The 25,015-nt window shown below is 39.6% G+C and overlaps 1 long non-coding RNA gene across 3 annotated transcripts in view; it reads left to right on the forward strand.

Moving 5' to 3' along the window:
- Nucleotides 1-25,015, forward strand: part of LOC110399834 — a 210,668-nt gene that overhangs the window by 71,853 nt on the left and 113,800 nt on the right. The window lies entirely within an intron of this gene.

Genomic DNA, 25,015 nt, shown 5'->3' on the forward strand with positions numbered 1-25,015 from the left:
AGGGAGCCAACTGCCTTTATCTCTCACGTAAAGACTGCAGGACTGCCAAGAGTGACACTGAGTGGCTGGACAGCCCTCTTCATGAATGAAGAGATCTGGTGACAAGAGTTTGCTGCTACTAAGGAAGGTATCAAATTGATAAAAAGCAAAGACAGACAAATGAGTTCTATATAAGTCCTAGATTCCCTGCCTGTTCCAGTTGCTTTGAATTTTCTGTTTTAACGGAAACATTTCAGTTTTTGTTCAGACAAAATTATGCTTTTTTTTTGCATTTAAAAGACTTGCAGTCTTTATGCAAGGGCATCCTCAGGTCTCTGTAGATCTACTCAGAGCACTGTCCTACTTTATCAACTCCAGTGTTTATTATGGTACTCTACTTCCATATAAGTGTTTGTTTAGATGTGCCACACTTCTCTTTTTGTTTTTCACCACGGATGAAGTCTTTTGTCATTTTAGTGCTCCTAGGAATTTCCTCTGAATTACTGCTTTTAGCACTCTGTAGGCCATCTTCTGTCTCTTCCTGTCTGGAGACACTTCAGACAGTGAGCTGCTGGATTGTGATTTGGGTCTCTCTTCTAAGTTATTTGCATTCTAATTGCTTTCAGACACAACATAGGTTTGTTAAAATTTTGTGCTGTTCACATATTTGTCTTAAGTTGCACATTAAAGCGTACAGTGGAACTTCCTCACTGCAAATGCTGTGGGCACTTTAGAGCATAGCAAGGTGTTAGAGAGATCTCCCCTCAGCCAACAGATGCTTTAAGGATTTTGCATCCACAGAAAATGCGAAGGCTAGGATTACACTAAGTAACAAGTTGATGATATTTATCTGAGTTGCTTTTACTAGTTTACTGGTTTGCTGAATCCAGGTCCAGAAGAAGTACTCCTAACACCGAAGTGCATCTATAGATAGAGGATTTATTGGTGGAAGTGTGTGCATTGTTTTGGGTGGTGTTGTATTTTCAGGACTTTCTTACATGTAGGAGCTGAATTCTGGATTAATTTTTGTGGGGAAAATCATGTACTGTTTAAGGTGAATTGGAAAGGAAGACAAGAAGCATATCTTCAGGCTAACTCTTCTAAGTTTTGCTAAGCAGTTTAACATTTCTCGAATCTAACAATTTTAGACTGTACAGCCAGAGTTCCCAAAGAATACTTGCAATTTGATATATCCATTGTCTTCAAAATATGGTTTGTGTGAATAAGGTAATAAATACACTTCAATGTTTTTATTTTAATTGTAGCCTCAATTAATCATCTTCCTTCTATATAAAGACCATTCTAAGACTTTCATTTTCAAAACTTAAATAGTTATATCAAGTATAGAAGAACGTTTATTTAAACTATTTTCTTATTATTTTGCTTCTACTCTGGTATAATTAAAGTACAAATGAAATAAGTTTTTAAGTGCAGGGAGTAATTTTAATACCAGCTGAGTTAGAAAGTAGTGGAAAGGAACTAAGTTGTATGTCAAATCTCTTCAGATTATAAGTTAATGATATTGAAAATCCTGTAGGTCACATTTACTTTTATTAAATTACCATGCAAAAACATCACTAGGCAAATTATAATATGCATAATTGAAGCAAGTTAAATGATATGAAGAATGCCTTGAACAAATAGCTATGGGGGACACGTACTTATACATAACTATTAGTGTAACTCCATAAGTCTACTCAATTAGACTTAATTACAATACTGCAGAAGTCAACACAGAAGCTGTGAGATGTGAAAAGAGACATTTTACATATTGCTGTAGGGATCGTTGTATTTATGCAAGACATTGACATGGCTTTACTCTAAAGGTTTAATTGTAACAATTGTGTTTGACTACACTAGCAATATGGAAACAGAGAAACTAAAACAAGGCAAGTGCCTTAGGACTGCTCAGAAATCAGAACTGTCATCTGCTCTGATCAGCACATGTCATATCAAGAACATTCTAATGACTTGCTCAAAATGCTTTATTCAAAGAAACACACATACACCCAGCTCCAAAACTCATCAGAATATTTTAATTTCACCGCAAATAAAACATTGTACAGTCCTGTCAAAATGTCTGGAAAAAAACCACAATGATAGCTATTGCTACCCTGAGTTATCTAACAGGGAGAGGGTTAGAGCTTGACATTGCTAATGCTTACAGTGATGTAAATTTTTTGTGGCATTTAGTGGTGGTATGTCAATGAAGAGCTGATCTGATACCCAAATTAGGCCTGCAGTTTATCAAAACCATTAAGGGCAGTGTAGTACTGCAAATACAGGAGCAAAAAGAATGTCTTTCTATGTGTGAAACTTAAACGTTTTCTCCATGCTGTATTTTTCCAAATGCAGTATAAATACAGTACTTTTCTGAAGATAATACCCAACACCCTTCCACTATATTCCTGTGTCCAAGCTGGGATGTTGCAGTCTGGATGAGTGAACAATTGCATAGGTAAAAGCTAATGGGAGAGGCATCCTCGGTGGTTAATGGGACATGCTCTAAACAGGCCCATGAGCCCAGGTAGGGGTCTCTCCTTGAACCTATCATTTTCAGCTTCTTAGTCAATGGCCTGCAGGATGCAGTGGAGTGCAGGCTCATTAAGTTTGCAAATGAGAAACAGAGGCACATGAGAAAGAATGCAAATGCAAAGTCCTGCAGCTGGGAAAGAAGAACCTCCAGCAATGATACAGGCTGGGGGCTGCCTGGCTGGGGAGCAGCTCTGCTGACAAGAACTTGAGGTCTTGGCAGACAGTGAACTGGGCAGGCGCCTGCAGTGTGTCCTGGCAGCAAAGGCAGCCAGCAGCATCTGAGACCACATGAACCATGGCAGAGCCAGCAGGCTGAGGGAAGAGATTATCCTGCTTTGCTTGTCACTCAAGAGGCTACATCTGGACAGTGTGTAATTTTAGGTCCACAAAAAACAGGCAAGACACTAATAACTGAAACAAGTTCAGAAGAGGACCACCAAGGTGGTTTTGTCTTAGAGCACTTGATTTGTGAGGAGATGCTAAGAAAATGGAGCTTGTTCTGCCTGAAGATGAGAAGGATTTGGAGGTACTTAATGGCAAGCAAGATAGCTTTCCAAGGGTGGATTGTGCCTGACTAATCTGGTGGCCTTCTATGATGAAGTGATGGCATTGGTGGACAAAGGAAGGGCAAATGATGTCATCTACCTGGACTTCTGCACAGCCTTTGGCATGGCCCCACACCACAGCCTTATCTCTAAATTGGAGAAATATGATTTTGAAGGCTGGACTATTCAATGGATAAAGAATTGGTTGGATGGTCGAAGCCAGAGGGTTGTGGTCAATGGCTCTATGTCCAGGTGAAGGATGATGATGAGTGGTATCCCCCAAAGGTCTGTCTTGGGAGTGACCGATGCTCTTCACCATCTTTATCAATGGCATAAACTGTGGGATCGAGTGCACCCTCAGTAAGTTTGCAGATGACACTCAGCTGAGTGGTGCAGTTGACCCAATAGAAGGGAGGGATGCCATCCAGAGGGACCTGGACAGGCTTGAAAAGTGTGCACTTGAGAACTTAATGAGGCTTAACAAGGTCAAGATCAAGGTGTTGTACGTGGATTGAGGCAATCCCAGATATGAGTACTGACTGGGAGAAGAACTCGTTGGCAGCAGCTCTGTGGATAAGGACTTGGGGGTCCTGATGGATGAAAAGCTGGACATGAGCCAGCAGGGTGCTCTTGCTGCCTGGAAGGTCAACAGTATCTTGGGCTGCATCAAAAGAGGAGTTGCCAGCAGGGCAAGTGATTGCCCCTCCTCTGCTCTGCCCTTGTGAGGCCCCAGCTGGAGTACTGCATCCAGGCCTGGGGCCCCCGGCAGAGGAAGGATAAAGAGCTCTTGGAGCAGGTCCAGAGGAGGGGCATGAAGATGGTCATAGGGCTGGAGAACCTCTCTCAGGAACACAGGTTGAGGGAGCTGAGGTCGTTTAGCTTGTAGAAGGGAAAGCTCTGCGGAGAACTCATTGCAGCCTTCCAGTACTTGAAGGGCACTTATAAGCAAGAGAGGGACTGACTTTTTACACGGTCTGACACTGATAGGACAAGGGGAATGGCTTTAAACTAAATGAGGGGAAAATTAAGTTAGATGTTAGGCAGAAATTCTTTACTCAGAGGATGGTGAGGCACTGAAACAGATTGCCCAGAGAGGTTGTGGATGCCCCATCCCTGAAGGCATTCAAGGCCAGGTTGGATGAGATTCTGGGCAGCCTGATCTAGTGGTTGGCAACCCTGCCTACAGTAAGGGGTTGGAACTAGATAATCTTTATGGGCTCTTCCAACAAAAGACATTCTATGATTGTGCGATGAGACAGAGCCTCTTCACAGCAATGCATAGTGGGAGGACAAGAGGCAAATGACATTAGTTGCAATGAGGGAGATTCAGCCCAGCTATAAGACGACCTTTTTTCCTAGATGGTCAGCCCAGCAGTAAAGCAAGTTGCCCGCAAAGGCTGAGATACCTCTGTCCTTGAAAATTTCCAGGATGTGACAACAATCTGGTCTGACCCCATAGCCGACCCATCTTTGAGCTAGAGGTTGTACTGGAGCCCTCCTGAATCTCCTTCCAAACTGAGTTGTTCTGTGATTCAATAATAATTTTTAAAACTAAGTTTTCATAATGGTAAAATAGTCCTCACTTTCTGGAGTTTATTCAGGGAATTAATGCTGAGGGTAACAATGGGGCAGAACAGGATTTAAAAAAATAATGAAGAATATTTTTTCTCAGAAGCAACTTGATTTTCTGGAATATCTTTTTTTCCGCCTACTTTTTTCCTTATTTAATCATAGGCAAAGATTAGGAATGTGCAAGATGGAGTTAATGACCCAGGAAAGTAATGCAGAGAGAAAGGATTTTGTCTTTGAACTGCAAAATCATTCTTTATTTCTCTCCTCCTGTTTGCATTACTCCTCTCACCCTGGCTGTGAACATTGTTCACTGGAAGTGTTAAAATTTGAGGTATGATGGAACTGGGGGAGGAGGGCATTGGGAAGGCCTTGATTTTCTGAGACAAAGAATACTTTACACATCCAATGCTGCTTACTGCTAATTAATGCAGTTAAGAGGATAGAAGACATAAATTTCACGAGAATTGCTATTCTAAGGGAGGATGGCATCTAGTACAAAAAAAAGAAGAAAAAAAAAAAGGATGAAGAGCTCCTCTGTGCTGAAAGCTTAAGTGGAAATCATTTTAGAAGACTCTTTCACTCAAAGTAACCGTAAATTTAAGACCTTTTAAGACCTTAGGCCAGCTCATCAGTCTGTATATTATAGCATGAATCCGCTGATTCCTGTGAGGTAAATCTGATTCTTTCTGATGGAGCATGAAGACCCAAATGCCCTTGTAGATAGGAGGAGCAGGCAAATGTAGATGAAAAAAAGACGTTTATTGCAAAAAAAAAAAAAAAAAAAAAAAAAAAAAAAGCTGTAGATTAAGAAGTCATTTTCAGGACTGAGGAAAAGTAAAGGGAAACAATTTTTCTCAGAACAAAAAGAAACGCCTCACTGAGATAGAGACCGTCTGGTTCTTGAAATCCCAAAATACCAGAGCTCCTGCACCTGAAATTTCTTCTTTAGGAAAGGGTGCTCAGCCTACCTATCACTCAGTGGTAGAAAAATAAGTTAAAAATAAAAGTTATTAGGGCAGAAGAAGAAGGTGGAATTGTTAAGTCCAGAGAAATGAAATAAGGATTGTTAGTGAAAGGAAATTGTTCTGGGAAAAAGCTAGGAATGTGCTGTAACATCTAGAACCAGCAAATAAAGAAGAAAAGCTCAATGTATTGGAGAAGCATTATCTGAAATGTTTTAAAAGACATTTTAATCAAATGTTCTCCATTATCTGCTGTAAATCTTCTGACTGGGTGGACTATAAAGTCTTCCTGTGATTGCTAGACAGGAAAATAATGTGAATAATGATAAAATATGCTGTTTCTTTATTTATACTGAAAAAAATCAGTAACTGATGCTGTAGATGTTCAATTAAGATATGAATGTCAACTGTCAGTCATAAACTTCAGAAACTAGACTTTAATGGGACATGTCAACTTTTAAAAGTTGTAAAACAATCATTTAGATTATGAGTCACTGAGCTTACCCGGAAGCCTCCCCCTGCTTAGGAAACTAAGATGTTCAAAACCCGACAGACGTGGCCCTGAGCAGGGCAGCTGGACTTGCCAGTCTCTAGAGGCACCTTCCAACATGAACAGTTCTGTGATGCTGAAGATTGTTGAAATTTGCCCTTCTGGTCCTATTCTCTCCTTCCAAAGGAGCTCTTTGTGGCAAGCTCTGGTATAAATTTGAGTTATAGGAAAGCATCTACTTAACCTGTTTTCAGCTAATAATTTGAACTGACTCCTAAGCTTGTCTTTGAGGACACGCTATAGCTTCCTATGTAGTGTTTTTGTTAATTAAAGCAAACCATCTTCCATAAAGGTTCTTGAAGTGTAGGCATCTTAAAAGGAACTCTGCACATGCAGTACCACCCAAGTGTTCTTGTCAAAACTAGACAGCAGCTTCTCTTTCTGATGGAGCACTCCATAATGAGAACAAGGAGACAGATTCTTTGCAGTTTTGTACCTGGCATAATTTTGCTGACTTCATTAGGTGAATTTATTGAGAGTGCTGTAGAATTTCAAGTGTTATAGAAATATGACATAAAAAGGAGTCTATATTTGAGAGTTTGAGCTGCTAGCTCTGCCTCCCTTAAAACAAAGTGGGGGGAAGTATGTTCCAAATGTAAGGGGCTGAATGAACCTCAAGTTTGCCTTAGGACAGCAAGCAACTTTTTTGGAATGATGATAATTTTGAAATGACTTTAAAGAAAGAATTTTTAAATGGAATTTTGAGCAAGTATAATATTCCTCCCTTCAAAACTGAAAGTGACTTGTTGCAGTTTTCAATTTCCCAAAAGAGACAAAAATAAACCTTATTTAAAGCCAGAACAGAAGATTTAAGGTATTCTATTGACCTTTCCAGAGTGGTAGTCTGGACTGGCAAGATCTGTGTTGCCTTGGTGCCACATGTATGTTAGCGAGCACTTCACTTGACAAGTTGTCAGCATCTTCAGTGAGACAGTATTCTTTCAAAAATTCCAGCACTTGTCCACTGGTGCTGATGCCAGCAGTCACTCCTCAGGATTAGCAATAGAGCTTGTTTTTTTGTGATGTTTGCCACAATGTGATGTATCCCTGTAGGTCTGCAAACTAGTGATGCTCAATTGTCCTTCCTCCCAGTTTGATCCAGAGAAAGGAAATAAGGAGTGGAAGTGAACAGAGGGGAGAACAGACAGAGAGGAAAAAAGAGCAGAAGCAGAAAAGAAGATATGAAATGGTGTTGCTTTTTTGATTGTTTGTTTTTATAGGGGGGAAAAAAGGTGAATGGTCATCTAAAGAGAGAAACATGTAAGATGCCTGAGGAAAATTTTTCTTCTGGGCACTTTTACAGATTTGTTAGCCTGGTTTACTTGTGGAGAATCAACATACATTTCCAGACTCTCTACACACATCCCCTCTCCATATACAACTCGTTGAATTACTTGGCAGTTTAAATTAAATTCTGTAGAGGCATGTTCTCTATAGATTCCATTAGCAGGAATTACAGTGGAGGAGTGAAAGGAAATCTCTTCCTTTTTGGGAGCTAGGGGAAGATGCAACACAAACACATACTTTGTTACCTGGAGAATCCACACTGGAATGAAAGCTAACAAGTAAGCCTTGGAAAAACTTCAGGAAGAACATACATACCAGCTTATACACTATCAACTATGAAACACAGGTAAGTAGAAAACAAGGTTTTGTTAGATGGAATTCCTTATGCATTTCACTGTAGAAAAGAATTAACTATAGAATGAGAACAATTTGAAGAACTAGCTCTCTAGCTATAAGCAATTATCAGTTAGTTTTATCTGTGCTAAAAATTAGACCTGATTTTCCAAAATGCCCCTCTGAATACAAGAGGTGTGACAAATAGCTGGTGAATGGAGCCTTTTCTCCATGTATATCCAGCAAAGTTTCAGGACTAGTTATGTAAGGAAACATAGAACTTCCAAAACAGGAAGTAGATCTGGTATAAGACACGGATTAAAAAAAAATCAGTCAAAGTCAATGCATGAAAGGAGAATGACACCTACAGGAAAGGGGTGTAAGTCCATGGGTCACCCAGCCTGGAACCTGGATGTATCTCAGTCACAGGAACAGATGCCATCTTCAATCTGTTAAACTATACATTTTTCTCAAACCACAGCTGATCTGAGACAACACAACCAGTTCCAAAACAGTGCTGGACAGCAGGCAGATCTTAAAAGCATATATTCCAACATACACAAAACAGAAGCAGCAAATAATAAGAACTTCACAGACAATGGTGCTATGCTTTGCTTTTTCACTAATGTCTACAGAGGGAATTTATGTTGTGCACTTGAAGCAGGTAATTTAACTGAGACTCAAATATCAGAAAATTGGATCCTTTGGCTATAAATGTCATCAACAAAAAGAGTTCGGTATCTTCAGAGGATAATTCAGGACTTTAAATGAAATACCTGTAGCAAAGTTTGTAAATTGCTTGCTATGCTGTCCAACTGAATAGCCTGAGAAGACCAAAAAAATAAGACTTTTGCTGATAGTTATTGACAAGTTTCACTAGCTCACTAAACCAAACTTGAAAGAAAATGTCTCATAGTGGAAAACAGCTTTAGAAACATTTTAAGACAAAATATAGAAAGGTAAATTTAAGATGATTCTAAAGGAAGAAAGGAAACTTGGAAAACATTACTTGGACTAGCCTGTTCTGAGAAAGAAAGGTACACCTTGCAGAGTTTGAGGCATCTGCATGGAAAAAGGGCAACGTAGGTAATGTCAGAGATGGAAACATTTCTGGTTTATTTTTCTTAACACCAAATAATTCTTCAGGTCATGGGAAAAAAAGTACTTTCCATTGGAGAAGTTCTTAGAATACCTATGAAACATCACAAAGGAAATAAAATTACAGTTGGTATAAAAGAAACAAGGAAATTCCAATTAAGGATTGCATTTTCTTAGTTAGAATATGCATCTGATAATGGCAGACCATGGAAATACAGGGCTGTGGCTAGTGTGGCCGCATGGCAGCAGAGACAGAAATAAATTATATTGCATGAATTGCCCTATGTTTGTCCAGCTAAGATGGCACTTTAGTGGAATTAATTACAATGCTTTTGAAGGTGGGAAGAGGCCATCTAAGAAAAAAAGCATGTATGACAAACATTTAGGCTTGTACTGCCCTTTAGGGCACACCTACTCATAAAACATTTATATTACATATTATAAAATGCTTAAAGCAAATGTGATAAGGCAACAGAATGAAGATTTTGTAATTCCATTTTTATGCTCTAATTCAAAAGTCTTTAGGTTGCTTATATTTGGAAATTGTTTGCCAAGTTTGAAGATACAAAACTATATTTGTTTTTAAAGTTCAGGAGTACACAATATTTGTCTCAATTATTGTAAAGTGATAATAGAAACAGGCTGTTGGTCACGGATGTTCCCACTGCCCTGCAAGGTACCTGCATGCCTAATCAGCTCTCAGTCTGGCAGTGAATTGTTGGCTTTGATCACTGTGTGGCAGTGTCTGATCCTCTCCATCTCACTAAACTGCTGTCCTCTCTACTTCCCCTCATCAGTCTTTTTATCTAGTGGTGTCACGACTTTCTCAGTTGCTTTTGAGTGGAATAACTTTTGCAGGTGAATAGCTCCAGGAAATGTGGCTCTCTAACAGCATACAGGTTTTGTTAAGTCTGTACTTTGAGTCCTGTTGTGAGTCTCTCTCCCGGTTGCACTGGGAGCCCTAACTCACAGTTGGAATTTCCACTGGTAAAACTGATAGTTAGAAGTGAACCATAGCAGTATTCAGTATTTTAACATCCAAGATGTTTTGTGAATGTAGCCCCTATTCTTTAGTTGAATGTTTTATGAAAATAGTGGGTTCTGTTTCTAACTGAGAAATTATTTTCAGCTTTTAAGTCATATGAACATAAGCCTTACAGAAATGATTTCTTAATGTTAGATCCCATTATAATTATTTTTCACATTGAACATAATTTTGATTGCTGTGTTTTTTATAAAGTCAAAGCTCATATAATTGTGTGTTCCTTATCTTACATTTCACTGAAAGTGGGCACAGAATGACATCATCCAGACTAAATACTAGTTCTTATATATTTGTGTTTTGCAGTCCATTGGTTTTTACTTGTTTCTAACAGTATGGCTACAATGACCTCAGGGAATTGAGGAATACTCAGCTGAGAAGAAAATCTGGCCCACAATTTCTTCTCTCTCCACTGTCCTCCTCTATTTCTTTATTACAGCTTACTAATTTTTCTTAATCAGAATTCAAAAGACTTTATCACTTTGTTCTCAAGTATCCCAGCTTAATATTTTTAATGCCTCACAGATACTTTTAAAAATAATACATTCAACACTAAAGTCTTTCACTTTATTAGATAAAAATGAGGATTAAATAATAGAATCATAGAAACCTTAGAGTTGGAAGGGACCTCTGAAGGCCATCTAGTCCAACTCCCCTGCAATGGACAGGGACATCCTCAGCTAGATCAGGCTGCCTAGGTCCTTATCCAGTCTCACCTTGAAAGTCTCCAGGGACAGGACATCAACCACATTTCTGGGCAACCTGTTCCAGTGCCTCACCACCCTCACTGTAAAAGATTTTTTTCCTTATGTTTAACTTAAGTCTACCCTCTTTGAGCTTGAAACCATTTCCCCTTGTTCTATCATCACAGACCCTGCTAAAGAGTCTGTCTGCTTCTTTCTTATAGCCTCCCTTTAGATACTGAAAGGCTACTCTCAGGTCACCTTGGAGCCTTCTCTTCTCCAGGCTGAAGAGCCCCAGTTCTCTCAGCCTGTCCTCACAGGAGAGGTGTTCCATTCCATGGATCATTTTTGTGGCCCTTCTCTGGACACACTCCAGCAGGTCTGTGTCTCTCCTGTACTAAGGACTCCACATCTGGATGCAGTACTCCAGATGAGGCCTCACCAGCTCAGAGTAGAGGGGCAGGATCACCTCCCTTGCCCTGCTGGCCATGCATCTTTTGATGCAGCCCAGGATACGGTTGGCTTTCTGGGCTGTGAGGGCACATTGCTGGCTCATGTCCAGCTTGCCATCCACCAGTAACCGCAGGTCTTCTCCTTTCATTCCCCAGTTTGTATTGGTAGAGAGGGTTGCCTCGACCCAGGTACAAGACCATGCATTTGGATTTGTTGAACCTTGTGAGGTTCACCTGGGCCCACAGCTCAAGACTGTCTAGGTCCCTCCGGATGGCATAGCCCCATATGTAGCAAACATATTCCAATTTTCTAGGTTCTTTGAATTCTTTTACGAAGTGCACATAACCACTGCAGATGGCCACCATAATTTTGTGGACTACATTGTGTGAATAGTACATTTCTGCTGGGACTTGGTCATGTGATGGCAAACGAGTTATGGCAAACTTGGTCATGTGGTTGCTGTGGAATTTTCAGTATATAGCACAGCTACTTAGTAAGATGAACAGTGATAAATATTTTGTTTCATGTTGCATGTTTTTCTAGGAAGAAAGCCTAAAAACATAAAAATAATTTGAAACTCACTGTAAAAAAATAATATTTTTTTTCACCGCAGTCAGCATTCCAAAGAGAAATATGTTGCAGTTATTGAAAATGACAATATGCTTTATTTTGTTTCATGCATCATTAGCAAAATTGCCTGTTCATTTTTCCTACCAGAATCCACATTTTGGATACTAACAGTAGGAATAATGAAAAGAGTACAAGAGAGATATTTAGTCATTACATAGCATGTACAAGCCCAATGGCTAGAAAAATTGTGTTTTGACTGGTATCCTGAGTATGGCTTGTACCTGTTCTATTAAGAAAATTATTAGATCAAATTCTTTGCTGAGGTATTTCGGCAAAACAACAATAACTTAGAAAGAGATTAGTTTAGATGATCATAGAATTCTGCCTTTTTTCTCTCTTAGCAATCCTAAATTCTGACCCTGTGCATAATTTAAGTCGAAAGATGTTGAAGAGGATGATGTAGAGCGGGGATCATAAACTTTATAACTACTGCAGTGAGATATAATCACTGAGTGCTACAGCAAATCCTCAGAATATCATTGTACCTTGACTCTATGCTTTAAAATAATGCCTATAAAAGAAGACCAATTACAAAGCAGAACATTTGACAAGATATAAAAAAACAGTTGAAAGAATATTTTTTCGTTTAATATGAGTATCTCTAGCATATCAAGTGACTGGAAAGATTGGGTGAATGTAATTGATTAGCTTTACACACTCACTTCAAACCATAGCTATAGTATTTTATTTTAGAAAAAGAGAAAAAATGCAAGACTGAAGGCATGCTGTCATGTTGATTTAACTATATTTTTATTAATGCAAACTTTAGATATATTATAGTTAAGACTGAACTGATTTCAATTCACTTTCACTGTTTATGATGCTGTTCATTGTTGCATTTTGTTAGGTTTGGACAGGGACTTTCAAACAGAACTAAAGGAATTAGGTATCTAATTCTGACTGAAAAGTAGTTGCAAATGGATATTTAGTTAACTTGGGCTTCCTAGGAATCCCTAGCTAGAAACTTGTCAGCTCCCTATACTTTTATAGCATTATAATACATAGATACAGATTATATTTTTCAGTTTTTAAAGCAGAAAAAAGATTATTCACTGCCCTTCCCTCCCTTGGGAAAATAAAGCCCCATGATTAAGTCAGCCTTAGAGGGCTCTTCTCTACAGCTGGGAGAGTGCGGGCAGACAGCTCTGCCTGTGCTGAGCCTACACTTCATTGCTCTCCCTGGTGTGAAAAAGTACAGTTTTGGCCCAGCCATCTACCCAGTTCTCCATAGTGTGATTGCATGCTGAGGTTTACCAAAGAACACAGCTGTGAATGTGTCCTATGGAGCTAAGTGTGTTAATTCAGCAAGGGAGGGACCCAAAGGCCAGGCCCTCAGGAGAACGTGCTGACAGTTATTGCAGGCTTCTGCAATGATGTGTTTTCATGCTTATAATGTGTTGGTTTTCCTCTTCTCTCGGAGGGAGCTTATTTATTAATCTTCAAATACAAATAATATAAAAATTAGAATTGTAAATGTCAGAGGCTGAATTACCCACTATAGAAACAAAACTACAGGAAGCGCATTCAACCTAAAAGCCTGATTTCTTGGTATTTGAAATAAATTTGAATGTATAAATTGTTGCTAAACTCATTTTCATTTTCAGAGTGTAGACTGAACTTGTTGACGTGTTTGAGAATATCTTGTTAATTAGCTCATACAAATCTGGAGTCCCAGGTTGCATCCTGGTAAATTAACCTTCTAGGAAACCTTAGGTATTCTTATGATTTCAAAGCTATGCTAGACCTTCTTCTCTCTCAGGAATCCTGCTGTCCCTGTCTTCAGTACCCCGGCAGATTTCCTACTTTGATTTTGTGCTATTCATAGAATCACCGAGTCATTTAGTTGGAAGAGAACTTAAAGGTCATCTACTCCAACTCCCCTGCAATCCTCTGAGATATAGTTGAGTGTGATTTTTGTAAGGATTTATATTCTTACTATGGTAGTTTTTCATGGTCTGTGTTTGATGTGCGTATCAGAAAAAAAGATGGTGACTAATTCTTTTGCCCAACTTTATAATTATTGGCACATAGGTTAAGAAAGGTCTCTTGAATATCACACTTTTTTTTTCCCAAAGATCATGACAGTTCCAAATAACATGATCTTGTTACATATTTAGACCCATATTTCAATCTTTTTGGCATTTTGATCTGTTGTGTCAGGATGTATCAGTCATACCCTGGCCACATGCAGTGGTGTGACTGACAGGGCTGGAGGAACACACAACAATCCCAGCAGTTTTCATTCTAAATAAGAGATATTCAAAGAGATGTGAGCACTCCTGCTTCTCATTTTTTTAAATGAGGTTTACCGCTCCATGCATACCCTCACATCCTCCTCAAGTCCCTAGCTGTCACTAAGCCACTCAACTGCATCCACTCCTTAGTCATATTATCAGCAGTGCCTGCTTGATGTACCAAAGCTACCTACTTTGAATCTCATTTTCCTTGGGTCGAGTGCTTTCCAGACACCAAAGAGCACTGTTCTCTCCTGTTTCCAAAATGGTAACTGCTGCTGAAAACACCTAGCCATAATGTGGGAGTATCAGGAGCCCAGACCAGAAAGTGATGAGGGATGGAGCAAAGAAAAAGCCAAACTCCGCTTTTATTGTGAATTCAGTATTACAAACCAGATGGTTTTGCTTTTCACCGTCAGTGTCAACGATCCTTTCAAAACCAGTTGTGTGCCAGTTCTGTGCCTGGAGAAGAGGCATTGCCCCAGCTTACTGCTGACCTTGGCTGCTTCTTAATCTTTCTTGAATTGTGAACTGGAGTGCCCTAACTTCATAGTTTACAGTCAAGTCTATGGCTTTTTTCTCTCTTTTTGAATTTTTTCTTCCCTGGGTGACCCCTCCTTACTTCCACCCCTGATGGAAAAAGTCACGTTTATGCTGAGAGAAAAAACGAGGCTTTGACCTCATGGCCAGGTGAAATGCACTCCTTTTGCTAATGTTTCCAAGAGGTGACACCCATAGGCAGAATCAGGTCTTGCAGACCCCTACAACTGATACGTAACTGCTTCTCTGGCAGCCTCTTTACACGTGGGCTATGAAGTGGTGAGCTCAGCCACGATGAAAGGACATCAGCATTGCTCACGGTGGCACGAGCCAGAAACAGAAATGCTCAGTGAAAAAACTTAATTGTCTATAACTGTGGAGAATTAGGAATGCGTAAGGGCTGGAGGGGACTGAGCCGGTGGGAGCGAGGGCACAAAGGTAAGGTACAAGGGTTATCTTATCGGCAGAGGCTGCCGTCCGCGGGCTGCGGCCACGCACCTCCCCAGCAGCAACAGCCCTGCAACCCGGGGCCCCGCCAGCCCCTGTTGCTACACTCGCGGGAGTTTGCTTGAACCAAAGACGCAGCGCGAGGCGGTTAACAACTGGTGTTTGGGAGGGAGCGGCATGCTCTCTGCTTTCCCGCACAGAGCGGGAAGCGGTGCCGCCCCGCAGGTGAGGTGGGCGGGCTTTGCTGCCAGGTCTGCCGCGCAGCTCAGCCTCTGGGAACGCCTCACCAGAAAAGGGGGGGAAGCGATTTTTCCCTCTGTGTGATAGCAGGGCTGGGAAGGCTGGATGTGGTAGTGATTTACAGGAGATGAGAAACGTCTGGGTGCCTCCCCACCCGCTGAGCGGTCAGGTGTGAAAGCAAGAGTACGCGAAGCAGGTAAAGCTGGGGCTGCCTTTAGCTGACTGCAATGCCTGCAAGCCCTGTGTGGGGCAAGCCTGGGTTGCAGCGGGTAGCTGGGGTCTCACCTCAGGACTGCATGAAAAAAGGGTGTTCCGTTCTGTTGGAAGCAGGTTGTCTGGAAAACTGTTATTATGTACCAAGAACTTGAGCGTGTTCCTTTGAAATCTGAAGTTTTTATTAAAGTAGCTTTTTTTCCCCCTCAGATATGCAGCTTTAAAAGATTGGTATTCTGTAAGAAACACAAATCCACTAAAATGCCCCGAGTTTGAGTTACATTTAAACAGATTCCCTGAGCTTTCTCGTAAGGCTGAATTTGAAGCAGGGGATCTGGAGGGAGAGAAAAAGGCTGTTTTCTGAACTGACTGCGTTGACTGGAAAAGAGCTATGGAGATTTGTATCCACTGAGGGGTGGCCTGCTATGCTGAAAGCTAAAACGCAGGCTTAACCTCTTAAATCCTTCAGAAGTTATTTCTCCTTTCCTATTCAAGGTGCCTGCAGCCAGCTTGCTTCTGTGAGCAGCTCAGTCATGAAAAGCTCTCTGTTTCTGTCACACCCTTCTCTGTGGCATATACGTTAAGTAATATCCTGACAGTTTTATGTTGTATAGTATATTGAAGACCAAATGAACGGTAGCCAAGAAGAAGAAATGTGAATGAATGTATTGCTTTGAACTAATGAAAACTTCTTTGGAGTGCCTCATTAATGGTATATTAGCAGAAATTGTTCAGAGAGCAGAAGCGGGATTCACATTTTGTGCTTCACTGGAATGGGAAGGAAAAACACTGTTTAAATTCCATTTTGCTTTACTATCTTGTCATTTGCTTAACAGTGTGAAAGATATTTGGTTGGGATGAATGACACTTGTCAGTTGAATTTTCCATCTAGACACTTTAAATTAAGTTAGTGTTCGGGGTTTTGAGTCATAATTTGCGCATTATATTAAATACTGTCACACATACCACCTATAATGAAGAAATCTCAGATATAGTGGTGTAATTGTTCTCTTCTTAATCTGACCATTAACTTGTTATGCTCTTCACAAAATGGTGAGGAAATGCTAGTGTTTCTTCTTGATTATATGTAAGAATAAATGAGTGAGAACTGTGCAGCAGCCATTTAAGGTACTGAGATTTGGATTATGTTGGCATCCCCACAGGGATGGCTCTACAGATCCTATCCTAGAGTCTTTCACTAAGATCCTGGGCTGCGTCTAATATACAAGTCCAGAGCTGGTCCGCAGAGCTGGCAACTATATGTGACGTTTAATCTATAAGGGAGTCATAAAAACCTACTTGATCAAATTGCTTTGGCATTTGGTTAAATTCAGTGCTGTCTGGAACAATTCACAGACTAGGTTAAAGCCAGTAGGGTGTTTAAGTATTAATTCAATTGAACTTCACAGTGTCCTTAAACTTGTGTGGATGTCATTGTTAACATAAGAGCGTTTTTTTCTCATTGATCCAAGTGAATTAAGAAACAACAAATAAAAAAAAAAATTCTGATCTTAGTGTTGACCCAATATTCAGAGTGTGGGCAAGTGATATGCACCGTATAGGTTTTTTTGTTGTTGTTTTGTTTTTTTTCATGAAATCTTCCTTGCCTGCAATGGAAGAAGTACAGAGTATAAAAAGCAGTAAGAATCTTAAATTCTCAGCCTGGCCGTATCTTTGCAGTGTGTCTGTTGACTCAGCAAAGCATCATCCCTCTACTTCCCTTCAGGAACAGAGCACGACTGACTTTCACTGACTCCCATGGTGCTTTTAGCTCTAGTGGACACACAACTGTACTTAGTCCCCTTATTCAAAATAGGTTCTTTCAAGAGTGAATTCTGCTCAGGATATGTCTTCTTTTCAGGGAACAAGAGTGCTCCATTCCCCCTGTACCTCCAGTGTGCAGCCATGTCCTGAAGAGGTGTTGTGAACTTAGCCACCGGGTTCTAAAAGTATTTGGTGTATATCTGTGGAAGGAATTGATGACAACTTCCTGTAAAATATCTAGCCTATATGTAGATCGTGGTGGAAGTGAAGGAGTTCTTCATGACAGAAATCTCATGTAGAAAATACAAGCAATGACCTCATCTACACTGAAGAAGAACTGTGTACGTTTTGACAAAATTTTTACTGGAAATTAGCTTCATCCTTGTAGGGTTTGTTGGTGAATGTGAGAGCCATACTCCTGAGACGAGGTTTTTGTCTGAGTCTTGTGGGGGTGTGATTTCTTGTACAAAGATAGCTCAGGGAGGACAAACAAAAATGTTATCCCAGAAGCAGTACAGCTTCTGCATTCAGAATCCACATTGCTATCAACTCCGTTGTGCTTTGGATGTTCTCCAGGTTGTCATTATGTGCTCAGAATTCCCGCTGCAGCACAAGAGTGTAGTATGTTATGAACAGGGATGTGGGATTCCTGTCATTAAAAGCAAAAATAAAGTGATACAATGTAGATGGTCAATATATATTTTTGTAAGTGGTGCAAAAACATCAACATACTTGGAAAAAAAAAACACTAAATGGAGTAATATATTTTTTTTTTTGTGCAAACTTAAATCTGCAAATCTTAAAATCTAATTTTTACTTGAGGAAATTGAGAACTCTTAAAACAACAGTTTTGAATTTTCTGGGTGTATTTCCTTCCTTACTTCTTCCATGCTTTTTCGGTAAAACTTTTTTTTTTTTTTTTTTTTTTTGAATTGCTTTGTTTCCTGGCTTTAGGAAAATGAAATCATGTTAGTGGGAGGCAGATAGGAAATGGAGAGGAAGATGATGTACGTTGTTTCTTCTCTACTTGGAAGATACTAGGTAAAACAAAACCAGCTGAAGATAATCGTCTGTTGGACATTTAAGACAGAAATGAAGTGGCTTGAGAAGACTGCTTTAATTGGCAAGGGGTTCCTTGGCTTTGGTGTCCCTTGGAGGCCTTGTACATAGAGACCTTAGATAAGTACATAAAGGAATAAATATTTTTTTCTGAACTGTAACTGCAGATCTAATATTTTTTCAGTTTCAAAGCAGTATTTATTGGTTTTGTTTTGAAGGCCAGAGACTTTAATGGACAATTCTCACACAAGTGCTGCTGTTGTGTTTTCTAGGCATGCCTGTAGAATAATCTGATTAAAGCATTCAGTAGAGTATGAAAAGCTTTTGACTGCTTGCCACCCTGACTTTTGTCCTCTTTGTTCCACAAAGGGGCTAATTGCAGATTAAGACAAGAAAAAAAATCCTCACCAAGTTAGCGAGGCATATAGTGGTTTTTCCTCAGCTGCTGCTAAGTTGCTGACAAACTCTCTTTCACCTGGCTGATTTTGCCTGTGTGCAAGCAGTGTAATCCACACTCAGCTGTCAAAATGCAGTTTACTTGCTTGCACCAGTGTGTAACTCACTTGGAAATTGAATGATTGAGGCTGAACTCTCTTCTTTCATGAATTTTGAGGCAGTACCCAGGACTGTGATCCTGGATTGCCCCCCTCTGTTCTGCCCTTGTGAGGACCCATCTGGAGCACTGTGTCCCATGATGGATGTGGAGCCGTTCGAGTGTATCCAAATGAGGGCCATGAAGATGACCAAAGGGCTGGAGAACCTATCTTATAAAGACAGGTTGAGGGAGTTGGGCTTGTTTAGCTTGGAGAAGGGAAAGCTCCAGGGAGACCTCACTATGGCCTTCTGGTACTTGAAAGGAACTTACAAGCAGGAGGGAGACTGACTTTTACACCATCTGATAGTGATAGAACAAGGGGGAATGATTTCAAACTAAAAGAGGGGACATTTAGATTGGACATAAGGAAGAAGTTTTTTACAATGAGTGTTTTGAGTCTCTGGGACAGATTGCCCTGAGATGTTGTGGATGCCCTGTTCTTGGAGGCATTCAAGGCCAGGTTGGATGGGATCCTGGGCAGCCTGATTTAGTGGTTGGCAACCCTGCCCATGGCAGGGAAGTTGGAACGAGATGGTCTTTATGGTCCCCTCCAACCTAAGCCGTTCTATGATTCTATGACAGCCCTAAAATGCAACAGCTGGGTGACCTTAGCAATTGGTTCTACCAAACCAGTTCTCTGACCTACTGGTCCTAGGTTGCCAGGAGGTAAAAGGGTTTCACTCTACAGAATTTACGTGTGCTGATTTTATTTTGCTAGAGCCAAAATTTAACTGTTCTCTCAAGAACAGTTCAAATTATTTAATCTTAAATCTAAATCTTAAATATTTCTGGGTGAAATATCTATGTAATGCTTTGTGTATGCTAAAGATGTATAGCTTAAAGATATATATGCTAAAGATGTTTAGCTATGTAATGCTAAAGATTTGTTTTCTGCATGAAATATCAACAGACTTTGTGGCCAGGCTCTGCTCATCTAGAGATATTAACAGAATAAAGGAGACAGTTGGAGCTTCTCTGCTCCAAACAGTATTATGTAGTTTGCAAGCAACTTTACAGCAAACTTCACTATAAATTAGACCTCATAGAGCTGTGGCCAATTTTTACTCCTTAACTAGATTTCATCTTTAGATTAAATATATATTGATCTAGTGATCAAATACAGGTTAAGTAACATGGACAAGGCTATGCCTGAATTTCTTGTTTTAGTGGGGTTACTCTTCTTTGAACTATGGTCTTTAAAATACGCTATTTCAGTTAGAAAAACTCTAATACTGCTAGCTAGCAGTCATGAAGATTCAAGGAAATACCTCTGCTAATTTATAATACTTGAATGTTCCTTGGCGTTAGAAACCATACTGCTGTGGGCTCCCAAATGATAAAACAGCACCCTTCTGAGCTGCTATCCATGTACGACAATTTACATAAGATTTTTATTGACACTGAAATCTGCTCTAGATGTCCATTTTGAGAAGACCTGAGCTGGCTGTGTTGTAGCTGGCTGCGTAGGCTATAGCAGCACTGTTGAATATTGCTGGGGACTCACTGGTGCTTCAGAAAAAGGATGTATGAAAGCTCAGAGAAGTCATTTCTTCTTCTACTTAAAATAATTTTTCATCAGAAGCAAAAGCTGCCTGAATGTGTTTCCTGTAAGTTGCTCTGAAAGTAATGCCTCCTATTTATTTCTATGGAAGTTAAAACAGATACAAAGAACAGAAGAATGCTATCTGATAGAGCTACAAACCCTAGGCCTTCTGAAAGGTACCAAACTTACCTACTGGAAAAACTGAGTTTACACATAAACAGGGATTTTATGGAATTTAATCTTTTTTTTTTTTTATGCTCATGATAGAGGGTGGTGAAGTGTAAAAGGAAATTCCTGTCCCACCTTTGGCACATGCAAGCAGAACATTCTTCTTAGGAAGGCTGCAGGTACTTAAAAGATGGATCAAGACTCTTTATTGTATTTCAGAGAACCTGCAGTCAGGTGAACATCAGGTAGTACCAGAGTCTTAATGTTTTTGAATGAATTTGAATGAATCCAGACCACAGCATAAAAAGCTGTGACTCTAGGAACTGTGTGGTTTTCATCTTTATGTTTATTTTCTCAGTTCTGCTCCAAAAGCTGAAACTTTATTTAGATTAGTATAGACAGTTTATGTAAATAGAGACAACTCTACTCTCCTCCATACCTGTCAGCTATTCAAAATAGGTGTAATTTGTTACTTCTTCAAATTGTCCCCTGAAGTCTAGTGTATGTTCACAAGAAGTACAAGAAATTGTAGAATATGCAGAGCCTTATGTCCATTAGCAGTACATGTTCTTCCAGCTGTTACAGCTAGCACCTGGCACTGTAGCTTATATGGGTAGTAGTTGGAATGTGTATTTTTCCTCAATATGTGAATTAAACCTATACTTTTTCTTGAGATTTGTTTTTTCCTTTCAATATTTTTGAGGGAAGTCATACTTGTGCTTTTCTGCTACCCTGGATTTGCTTGGATAAAATTACAGTTGCTAAGATACCATGAAAAATCTTATTCTAGCCAAAATGGTTGTAACTGGACAAGAAGTACATGCCAGTCAGTTGCAGCAATATATTTTCAAACTCGGATGATAAAATCCTTGCCTTGCTCTGGATGTTCAGAGTTCAGAAATGCTTCAAATCTTTTATTATTCCACAGAATCCTGATCCCTCTGGTAGGTAATCATCAGCTACTACATTTCTGATTTCAGTAAATTCTACTATACTGATCATATACATTGCATTATCATTTACACAGAAGGAAAGATGGCATGTTATTAAAAAAAACAAAAACAAACGAACAAAAAGTTCTTTTAATTCAATTCAAGATAAAACAATACCAAACCCCGAAAATGAGTTTTTAGTTCACTTGTGTGGAGCTCCTGAAGGCTTAAATGTTCTCAGTCCTTGTACTTTGTTAACCTTGTTTCTATAGTTCTAACTAGGTCACCGTAGACAATCGGTGATGCTGTTATTAATAAACTTTAAAAATTGCTGGCTAGTGATTTGGCTGATTAAATATGGATTAGATTCAGAATAAGCCAATAGAAAGATATCTTATTTTCTGACATGCTTAAGTTTATGAAGATGTTATGTCACATTGTATCTTATCACATTATGTTAATTTAGTACTGTGTAGGCTTTTGATGTGATGTACTTCAGCTTATTATAATGTTTTCCAACTTCGGGAAAGTTTGTTATCAAGAGGCATGAGAGCTGATTCATTTGACAATTAATCCAAGCAAAGCTATTATAGCCTAATGCATCAGTCAAATTTTAAAAGAAACTATTCAGGTAAAATGCACGTTGCATATGCATCCATCCATGTGCACGTACATACAGAGATGTGCCTTAGTTTTAAAACTTGTTGCAGGGATGGACTTAAAAATTTCCAGTAAGAAAGGTCTATCACCATTCCAGTTTTCAGTCTGGAACTTAGACAAGGCAATCTTATAAGACTTCTGCAGAGCTCACGTAAAAGTGTCCGATGTGGAAAAAGTCACTGTTTCTTTCTTTTAAGGTAATTTGTGCTTTTTCTCATTTTATCAGCATGTATATTTTATGTTTGAGCCATTGGGAACCAGAATTATGTGAAATTGACAGACATCTTGCCTTCGGAGACAGTCCTTATTTATTTATAGATAATATCCATGTGTGTATTTAAAAAAAAGTACAAACCAAAACACGTTGATTTAAGTGACAGAAAGAGGGGAATTAATTCACAGCCTGAAGCAAGAACAATCCTTTCTTTTGATTATAGCTTTAGTGTCTGGATCTGAATCCAGCTTGCCCTGGATCTTTCTCTTTTAGCTTGCTGTCATATATCTCAGAAATGGGAGAAAGATGTTGTGGAAGAAAGGAGTTATTCTATCTTGAAACTTCCTTTCTAGTACAAACTCAGATCTCTACACCACCCCCTGTTCTTCCCTCTCCTGTGCTTTCTGTTGTCATATTCTTCCTACCTGTAATCACTGTTGACCCATCAGCAGGTGCTTGGCAGCTGGGTTTGCACACACAGCAGCGTGTGCATGGGTTAGAAGTGCACTGTAAAAAGAAGAAAATCTTGCAAAGAAAGAGCAGACTTTGGGAGATTCTGCGGAAAAGCAAGTTTGTTTTGTCATGTGCTGGTGAGATGGACGTTGCCGCTGTAAGAGCAAAGTAAGCAGCAGGTCCCTCCCCAGGGGCAGGTACTCTGAAGCTCTGCTGTAGCGCAGAGGCTGTGGGCTGCCCCCTGAGCATGTTCTCATTGTTTTTGCAGGAGTTCTCTGCTTTGTGCTTCCTTTCAGGATCCTGCAGAGGTGTTCAGAGCACTTCACTAAGGTCTAGTGAGGTGAAAACGTGCAAGAAGCTTGATTGTAAAGTTGTGTTAGTGGAGCTTGATGTTCTTTTAATACTATGAAAATTTTTGCCAAGCAAAATTTTTTAATGAATATTGCTTGAATTTTGACATTTGTGACCAACTAAAATGAAATAAGAAAATAAGAACTTCCTGGTCATCTTGCCTGCAGAGCACAGATTTCTTGGGAGGCCAAGTTGTACAAGTTGTAAAGAACATTTGAAATTTTATAGGTGAAAACAGGGCTAGTGGAAATATAAAATATTTTGCCCAGGAAAGCAACCTGGGTCTGCAGTCTGTTCCCTTTTTGTCAGCTTGAAGCATTTCAGCCAGCTGACAGGAACACTCTGTGCCAGTGTCAGAGCTGTGCCTGAGTGCGTGTGAAAATGATTACTGTGTGGGATGCGCAGCCGAGAAGGGGAGCATTCGTGTTAGTCAGGGGGACCACCTTGCACAGAAAGACTTTGAGATTTACATGCTTTCTAAAAGTAACATCTGATATCTTCATGGATTTGCTGGGACGCTTCCCCAAAAGGCAATATTATCAATATTATCACAAGCAAATATAAGCCATTCACATAAAAACGTTAGAATCTTTTAAAATCTATGTTTTCCACCATTACCATAGATGTGTGTCACTTGAAGACTGACAGAATCTTTCCTCTTTCTCCTTCTCTACTTACTTCCTGTCCATCCTTTTGCTAAGCCCAGCTCCTTTGCTTTATATCTTAGAGAAAGTAGAGACTTTTTTGTCTTGTTCTGTTTTGCTGTCCAGTTTACTATGTTCGTATCGTTAACTTCTCCTTCATTTGGTCTCTGTGAGACAGTTAACTGAACTTGGAGAATGCTCAAAGTGCCTAATTAATGGCAAATTACCTGTCTGCACGAGTGAGACTGGAGTCAATAGTAACCAGTGAAAAGAGAGACTGAAAATCTAGAGGTAAGCAGAAGTTATTTACTGCTCAACTGCTGGTCAGTGCCAAGAGCAGCCAATAAAAGGTGACATAAAAGTGGTTGACATAAAAAAGTGCTAAGATATAATCTCCTGAATTAATTCATAGCTTTTATAGAGGGTAAACAAGGAACACCTAACGGTGATTTTCAGTGTGAATTAGTGACCATTTTTTCTTTCACGATTTGAGGGTTGAACCTTGAAAATTTTGTGCGTATGTTTTTGAGACAGTGATGAGTGGAAAGAAATAAAATTTGGGGCAGATCTATAGTTCCACATGAATCATACTGTTTGAGATTGTAACTCTGACAGTCCAAGTTTGGCTTCATGCTTAATACCTTTTCCTTCTGCCGTGTTCCTTACAATATCTTATAATAGATGCTTCCAATGTGAGGCAGGGATCTGCACAGCAAGGAGGAAGGTCCTGAGATGGTGAGAAATGTCATCTCTTTTAAAGGATACTTCATACATTTTCTTTCCCTGCTTTTGCCACAGTACACTTAATTCCTGTGAGTTTTGTACCAAATTCTATGACTAAGCTTTTTCACTGTAATTAATTCCTGTTGTGTCAGTTTTTAATTTTTTTGCATATATTGCTTCATATTTTTCTGGTTGTCTTGTTACAGTTTGGGATGGACATCTGAGAAAACTATGCCCAGGATAGACACTGTTCGTACTCGGAAGTCTGCCCATGCTTCAAGAGCTCCAAAGTCAGGCAGCTGAATGCCTTTAAGAAAAACATTGACCCTACTCTAATGTTCTGTAGAAAACCACAGTAGAAAGAAGGAATATGTTGCTCCTTCTGTAATTTTTGAAGGACTGAATAATGCATGCCATAAATACTGTATTCCCAAGTGAAGGAAACTAAGAGATCATAGCTAAGACCAAGTTGCTGTTTTCCAAGAGGTTGCTTCCAGTTGCAGCAAGCAGTGCTTACAATATTGTTTTTAATTGTAACAGTTTTGTGAGAGTTAATTTCAGCAGCA

The sequence above is a fragment of the Numida meleagris genome, chromosome 5 (genome assembly GCF_002078875.1).
Source record: "Numida meleagris isolate 19003 breed g44 Domestic line chromosome 5, NumMel1.0, whole genome shotgun sequence".
Taxonomy (NCBI): Eukaryota; Metazoa; Chordata; class Aves; order Galliformes; family Numididae; genus Numida; species Numida meleagris.